The sequence below is a fragment of the Micropterus dolomieu genome, linkage group LG11 (assembly GCF_021292245.1).
Source record: "Micropterus dolomieu isolate WLL.071019.BEF.003 ecotype Adirondacks linkage group LG11, ASM2129224v1, whole genome shotgun sequence".
In the NCBI taxonomy this organism is placed as follows: domain Eukaryota; kingdom Metazoa; phylum Chordata; class Actinopteri; order Centrarchiformes; family Centrarchidae; genus Micropterus; species Micropterus dolomieu.
The window spans coordinates 5,754,705-5,763,039 of NC_060160.1; the positions used below are offsets into that span (position 1 = coordinate 5,754,705).

General features: G+C 37.6%; 1 long non-coding RNA gene across 1 annotated transcript in view; it reads left to right on the forward strand.

Annotated features, from left to right (window-relative positions):
- LOC123978531 overlaps positions 1 to 7,536 on the forward strand; it is an 18,421-nt gene extending 10,885 nt beyond the window's left edge. The window contains exon 3 of the long non-coding RNA XR_006827000.1: positions 7,197 to 7,536. This is a non-coding gene — a long non-coding RNA (uncharacterized LOC123978531). The remainder of the gene's footprint in view (positions 1 to 7,196) is intronic.
- The last annotated feature ends 799 nt before the right edge of the window (positions 7,537 to 8,335 follow it).

An 8,335-nucleotide genomic window follows, 5' to 3' on the forward strand; every position in this document is an offset into this window, starting at 1 on the left:
ACAAAAAAATCAAGAGACCACTGAGATGAGACAATACACTACAGTACACAAGTAAAGAATATACATAAGACATCCTAAAACAAAGCAAGATTTATGGCTTGGTTTGTCTTAAATTGCTGATTGTTCTTAAAATAAAAGATTTATTAAAAATGCTCTTGGTTGCCAAAGTCACCCTGTAGCACCTTCTGGCGTTCAGTGTCATTCAGGATGTTTAAGGGTTTATTTCTTGCCCTGATGTTACGCAGCTATTATACAACTAATTTATTAATTTGTTTATTAGTTTATTTAACAGGAGGAATACAGATAAACACTGTTACATACAAAGAAGCAATGCAACAGATGTAATGTATTATGTGTATAACATCTAGCTGAAGCTAACATCCCTGGTTGGCATTTTAAATGCAGGTTACAAAAGTATTGAAACTGATTCAGGATAAAAACAACTGAATAAATGAAACATTAAACCACTATATTTAGCATTTTTAAAGAGGTATATAAACATTTAATATATTATTTATAACACACCATTACATAGTTGTATAAGTGTTTATTTGCCAACAACTATAACTCCTCCTGTGGGCACCAATACAGATAATGTTTGACAATATTATATTTGTTGTAATAATATAAAATAATGTTTTAAATGTTTATACTGTCTACTGCTTACACACTCCAAATGGGGAGACTTAAAGTAAGGTGTTATTAAGGTTTATTATGTACAACTAGCTAACAGTTCTGTAATAAATCCTACCTTCGTGAAGGTTATAATGTTCACTTTTTCCCACACTGACGAACAGAAACCCCTATCAGTATAATGCAATGTGATTGCATACCCTCCTGTCTGTCAGATTGCCCTGTTGGTGAGCAGCAGCTGTTACTGGGCCGTGACCACTAGTGATACTGGTGTTACTGGGCTTTATGTAAATCCAAATATTTAGACTGTGTGAAGGAGATCAGGTATCTGCTGGACCTGAAGCTCTATAATGAGTTTTTATCTTGACTGAACAGGAGATCGTGGATCCAGCAACGAGTTACCAAACAAAAGCAAACTCCACCAAAAGCTTCTGAATACGATGTTCACTTAGCAAATATTTCAGGTCAAGCAAGATCATTTCAATGAAATTTCAGCAGCTAAATATGGCAAATAAAGTAGATTTATCTTTTTCACAGTGATGTTTTGTTGCTGGACAGTCTCAATCTCTTTAAAAACAGTAGTGAAGAACTTTGTCATATTTTACAGACATCTTAAACCAATAACCCAAACATCTGGAAATTCTTTGGTAATATAAGTTGTCGTTTGTTTCAGCTCTGTCATAATGCTGTTCAACCTACTTTTATAGAGCAATTTAAGGACAATTTCAACCAGGGACAATCTAGCTGCCACAGTCAGGTAGCCAAACTAATCTGGGGAAAAAAACAAATATCACTGCTGTAAACATACACAGTATTATTTTTTCTCCCAGGAAGTGTGTTGCTGCATATTCATGTAGCCGTAGCTTTCTTCTCCATCTTTTCAGATCATTTTATGTAGGCAACATTTTCTGCAACACCTGTGGTAATTATAAACGCATAGGGTTAAACACATTAGCCAAACTAATCTGGGGAAAAAAACAAATATCACTGCTGTAAACATGCACAGTATTATTTTTTCTCCCAGGAAGTGTGTTGCTGCATATTCATGTAGCCGTAGCTTTCTTCTCCATCTTTTCAGATCATTTTATGTAGGCAACATTTTCTGCAACACCTGTGGTAATTATAAACGCATAGGGTTAAACACATTAGCCAAACTAATCTGGGGAAAAAAACAAATATCACTGCTGTAAACATGCACAGTATTATTTTTTCTCCCAGGAAGTGTGTTGCTGCATATTCATGTAGCCGTAGCTTTCTTCTCCATCTTTTCAGATCATTTTATGTAGGCAACATTTTCTGCAACACCTGTGGTAATTATAAACGCATAGGGTTAAACACATTAGCCAAACTAATCTGGGGAAAAAAACAAATATCACTGCTGTAAACATGCACAGTATTATTTTTTCTCCCAGGAAGTGTGTTGCTGCATATTCATGTAGCCGTAGCTTTCTTCTCCATCTTTTCAGATCATTTTATGTAGGCAACATTTTCTGCAACACCTGTGGTAATTATAAACGCATAGGGTTAAACACATTAGCCAAACTAATCTGGGGAAAAAAACAAATATCACTGCTGTAAACATGCACAGTATTATTTTTTCTCCCAGGAAGTGTGTTGCTGCATATTCATGTAGCCGTAGCTTTCTTCTCCATCTTTTCAGATCATTTTATGTAGGCAACATTTTCTGCAACACCTGTGGTAATTATAAACACATAGGGTTACACACATTAACACAGGTATTCCAATATTTGTTCTTCACAACCATGAGGCTTTTATTCAAAGTCAGAATAGAAGGCTTGTGGAGTTTATTTAAATTGTGAACAGATCATCTGTGAAATTCAGCTCTGTGAAGGTAGATGAGTGTTATCCTTTCTAAACAGCACAGGAGATTAATTCTAGCGCCAAGAGCCATGTAGCCCACAGAGCAGCAGACTCCCAGGCTGTCCTGCATGCTGCGTTCAGGGGAAGTCAGTCAATTACTAAGGAACATTGGATGCAGTGAGGAAACCTTGAAATAAGGTTTTTTAGTTACTTATTTTAGCAGATGTTAAAGCACAGCAGCAGCACAAGAAGAATAAATGTGCATGAGTTGCAGGATGATTTTCCAAATACCACTGTATTCCATGATGACTAAAGGGTATCCCCACCAGCAAACCCTGTAACAAGACACTGCATCACATTAGGAAGCTGCTCGTATTATGTTACTGCTATTTTACAGATACGTTGATCAACATATCATCACAAAATCACATTAAACATATCTGCGAATAACATGTATGCAAAATGTTCCCTTCATACTGGGCATACTGTATGCAGATGGTTTGAAATGTTAATACAGTGTCTGCTAAGTGTTTACTGTCATTTTCACATTTAGGCAAGTACCTGGAGGTAGAGAAAAATGATGGTGTTTAGCTCATTCATGAGGATAGCTTTTCACAGCACAGTCATGTTTAACAACCCGGCAGGTCTGTGAAATATTAAATTATGTAGACTTTGTGACCTGAGTGCAAACTCTCCAATGAAACATTCTTCCATTTAGGCTTATATGATTGCTGTTTTTTGGCCCTCATCTAATCTCCACCCTGCAGTGTTGGTGCACAAAGTGAACGCAGGAACTCACAAATTGTTAATATAATGCAACCAACCTTATTGTATTTATCTTTTTCTATGTCTTGTTGTCTAATATGCCTCTGTTATATTAGGAGAGTGTATCCTTTACAAATCTCTTGTGCGTGTAAGCCTACACATAGGCTACTTGGCCAATAAAGCTGATTCTGATTGTACATTTGATTTATGCCTGAAGAATTCTGTCAAAATAACATTTAGGCTAAATTAATCAATTCATCTTTATGTATGTGTACACTTAAGCACCAATATACCAAGGCAAATCCCTTTTATGCGACAATGGAGGCCTACGTGACAATAATCCTGATTCTGATATGTGCTACAGTCCCTGAACGCAGCGTGCCTCCCGCGGCCTGTGGACGGTTTCGGCGGCCCAACACACCACAACACTTGCGGTGAACAGCTGGCAGAGAGCGGTGTGTTTTTCTTTGCGGTCTCAATAATACGGTGTTGGTTTACCAGCTCTGGGGACGTGGGCTCTCCCTTTGTGATGCTTAACAAGAGACTTAGTGGTCTTTGTCCGATTTATATTTTAATTATCTGCTAAACTGCGGCTGAGGGCTATGTGGAAGAGCCAAGGACTGACCTCAGCAGCTGTCAATCACAGCAAGGAGGAGGACTTAAAGCATATTCATATGTTGTTTATAGAATATGTCTTATTGACACACAAACACAAACATATACAAAAGTATGGTAGGCCTATTATATCAGGTCTTGCAGGCTTTTATTTGGTTATTTGCAGGTGATACTAAACTGTAAACAAAATCCTTTAACGGGAGTCTAATTTTTTACAATAATACTGAGTTACAAACAGTTTTAGTTTTCAAATAGGCTACCTGATACTGATCTGGAGATTCCTCCAGATCAGTATCAAGTGGTGGACTAATATGATCAGATTGGTCAAAATAACTTTGTATGTGACGCCATCTGTTGGTCATGAAACCCATCGCTGCAGAAAAAAGACTGTCATTGTCACCTTTCAAAATACCATTAAGTAATGAAACACATTGAATACAATTTCAGTAATTAATATAAATTTGACAACGTGGCTGATCTTAAAAAAACAAATAAATATACAAATACACCATCCTTGTTTCCCTTTGGTAATCTTAAAACATTTCCGTTGGGCATATATTAGGCTATATTAATATATTATTATTTTTGGATAAATCTCCAGGGGTGGAAGTAAATGTACCAATACACACACAATGTAAAAATACTCTTATTAAAAGTAAAATACTTCCCCTGTGACTGATAGCATGCTTTTACATGCTCTACATGCTTCTATCTGACATTATAAGATTAGATTGTTAATAATGATGCATCTATAAACACAATTTTACTGTTGTAGCTGCTCGAGTCCAGACACAGTTAGGTAAGTAAGTTTAGTGGTTCCCAACCTAGATGTCGGGCCCCTCCAAGGAGTCACAAGGTAAATCTGTGGGGTCATAAAAAGATTATAATAGACATAAGATTATGTTTGTTGAGATTCATAGAAAATATGACAACAACTTAAATTCTTTTTTGTGAGGATACACTCAAATTTGAACAGTTTATTTTATAATATGTCTAATCTTAATCTGAAGGTTACTTGTGGTTATAGCTGTAAAAATTAATGTAGTGAAGTAAAAAGTGCAAGATTTCCCCAGAAATGGGGTAAAGTAGAAGTACAAAGTAAAAAATGGAAATACTCCGTATGAACTTGAGAAAATGTACTTCATCCCTGCAAACCTCAAATTCAAATTCAAACATTTGAATTCAACAACCTTCTCTGTTATCATGGTGGGTATGATTACAGCCTCCGTGTCCTGTCCCTCCTCTCTAGCCACATTACGTATTCCCCAGGCCCGTTCATTGCCACTTTCAGTCCATCCACCAGGAGCCTGCAGACATTCCCTCATTTCCCCAACACCTGACTACCCACCACACACCTGTTCCCAATCATTCCCCTAGCTCATTCCCTCAGCAGCCTCTCAGCACTTCCTTTGCTCTTGTGCCAGGTTGTCCTAGTTGCCATCTTGTCCTGTATTTTTGTGTTCGACCTTTTCTCACCTGAATCTGTCTGCCTGCCCGCCTACCTGCCTGTGTACCTGTACCTGTAAGCTATTAACATCCGTAAATAACTCAGTCATCCTGCTGCCTGCTCTGTCTGCACTTGGGTCCAATCCTGCATTTCTTGAGTCCTGATACTCGTGTATGTTTTGAGGCAGTGAAAAATAATTACAACTCCACATTTGAAGGAGGAGTGAATATGATGGTCGAAGCAGCATGTTTTCTGACGTGTAGGCATAATTTACAAAAGCTGAGGAAAGTGCCTGTTTGGATTAAAAATGTATGCAGTTCTGTATGTGCTACTGAATTGTACTTATTTTTTACACTTATTTATATTGCACATATTCTTCCAATTGTTAACAATTGCACAATCTTTAATCAATATTTTGCACATTCCATTATCTATGTTTTAAACACTTTACAACTATCAGTCGACTATAGACAAGACTAGGCGATTCTGATTCGACTATGTATATCCTTAGTCGGGACAGCCCTAATATATATATATATATATATATATATATATATATATATATATATATATATATATATATATAAAATATTCTGACAGCATGTCTTGTAATAGTGTCTACTCATTTTGCGTCCTTATGTCCAGACAAACCCTTTATTAAATATAAAACAGTGCATTCATTTTTATAAATCAAACCCTCTTTTCATTCCCTCCCCCTCTTTCGACCAACAATCATCTCAGTAGCAGCTAATAGAGATCAAAATGAGGGGAAAACAAAGAAGAGAAGAAAAGGGTCTCTGTCTTCAGCTCAGAGGAAGCCCTCTCCTGCCGTCTGCTTGTCTGTGGTGAATATTAAGTGACGGCCGGATGATTTGTCCTTGTGTTTGTCCTCTTCTGATACTTCCTCCCTGGGCGTCACATCCCCCATGGAGAGGCTAATCTGCACACAGCGGGGGCTCCTTCCAATGAAGAGCTGAGAAAAAAACACATACAAGCTATTGTCTCAGAGTGAATACAGGTTAGTCATCCTTTTACGTCAGCAGAGAGCCACATTTTTCACCATATAAACACATCTTGTGCTGATATTTTGTGCTAGTTTGGCGTTGTTATAACAGTACTGTACCTTTTTAATAAAATAAATAAAGGTATCCTTTCAAAACATAATTCCGTGCAGATTGGAGAAGTGAAATTGTTAGTTTGGTAAGCTGTGCTATGACCCAAAAACCCAAAAGCAAAGAAACTAATTTCTGGACTGGAAAAGCATTCAGCACCATCCCAATCTCTCTGAAATAAATGCAACAACTTTACATTGGTTGCAAGTGCAAAACATTAGCCTGCTAACGACAGTAGAGGTAGATGAGATTGAAACTATGTACACAGGAGAGCACTGAATAACATCATATACGGACTCTTAACAGCATCAACGACACACATAAAAATGATGCGAATGACTGCAGCTTTTCTGGATTGTCTTTTATCCTTAAAATGTGTTTTTTGACCCAAATAAGCACCAACCAACCAAGGCTTTGTTTCCCCTTAAAATAAGAGTCAGTTTATCAGATGAGTACAATACTCACCAACAAGACCAGGCAAGAGGATGTCACTTTTAAAGCGACTTTATAAACAGAACAAGAAAGAACGCTTGTAGAGACCGAGCAGCCTCCCTGCAGTCTTTAAGGGATTGAACTAATACAGTGGAACAAAAGAGAGAAGCAGATCTAAAGTGGAGAAAGGAGGGCGAGTTTAATGGAGCCCGTCTGACTGTTTGATGTCCCTGGGGAACGCAGAAAACATGTAAGCCCCCTGTAATTTACTGTTTGGGGTTGCCTGGGTAGGGTTAATTCCCAGGAGGACCTTCTCCCAGTGTTTTTATAAAGTCAGGATTTGTAAAGCTGCTCTCGTTGACCCCCTGCAGGTCATGAGGGCAGAGCAGCAGAGTGACCCTCCGCAGGACTGAGTATGAGTGTGTGTGTATGAGATAAATGCCTGAAGGAAGACATGGACTGTTGGAAACACTTCACATACAAGGAATAACCCTTTTCTTGGTGTAACAGCAATTTAAAGAATTAATGTGTATTTTTCATATAAGTAAATGTCTCTTTCAATAAAACACTAAAGAAACTTAACTTGAAGCCATCAATGTGCATTAAAGTCTTTGTTTGGTTGATATTTCCCACCAAACTTGTTTTGTTTGCTTTACTTTACAGCAATGTATGTTTGCAATACATAAAGAGCTGGACAGTTTAGTAAATTGTTCTCGATTGGCTTACCTGATTAAATAAAGGTTAAATTTAAAAAACTTCTGTGTCGAGTCATGTACATCGGTGCCTCGGTTCTCTGCTAATTACACCACCATGTTCTATGTTCTATGTTGAGTATCTTCTTCTTTGTCTGTGTAGGCTACTACAAACAATGACGTCTTGTTTTTTTTGAACGAAACATAAGGATCTCCGTGAGTGCTTTTTCTCACAAAGGAGTCACAATCCTCCTCCAAAAGGTGTCAAAACACCAAGGAAATGCATCAAGGAGATGCCATAACACATGGGAAGGGAGAGGACAGTATGACATGTTGCAAAGGTGCCCAGATAGAACCATGCTGGGGGACATGGTGTTTCAAGTTGTAGTAATTTTCCTACCCAGCTGATGACAGTTTATTTTCCAAGTTGCATAGAGACAATCAACAGACCCTGAACCATCTGAGAAGAATCATATGACTAACTACAGTAGTATATTTAAGGTATGATACACTGTAGCCTCTTTTGTATATTTATTTTTAATCTGACATCAACTAATTACAAAATGTAGTTTTAAACAAAGAGTGAAGTTGCTTGGATTCTTGAAACACACCCAGAGATATTTCTAAACATTTGGTTTAGTGGCGGCCTAAATAATAGTAAATATTTAGACATATAGGGGCCCGAGATAATGTCTGGGATCCCTGAGTCATTCACAGCTTCCTCATCCATTAAGTGTTCCTGGAGTTTAACTGGTATATCTATCAGTTTGTTATAGCACAAATCAGTATCAACCCCTCAACCCTGCATGTAGGTTTTG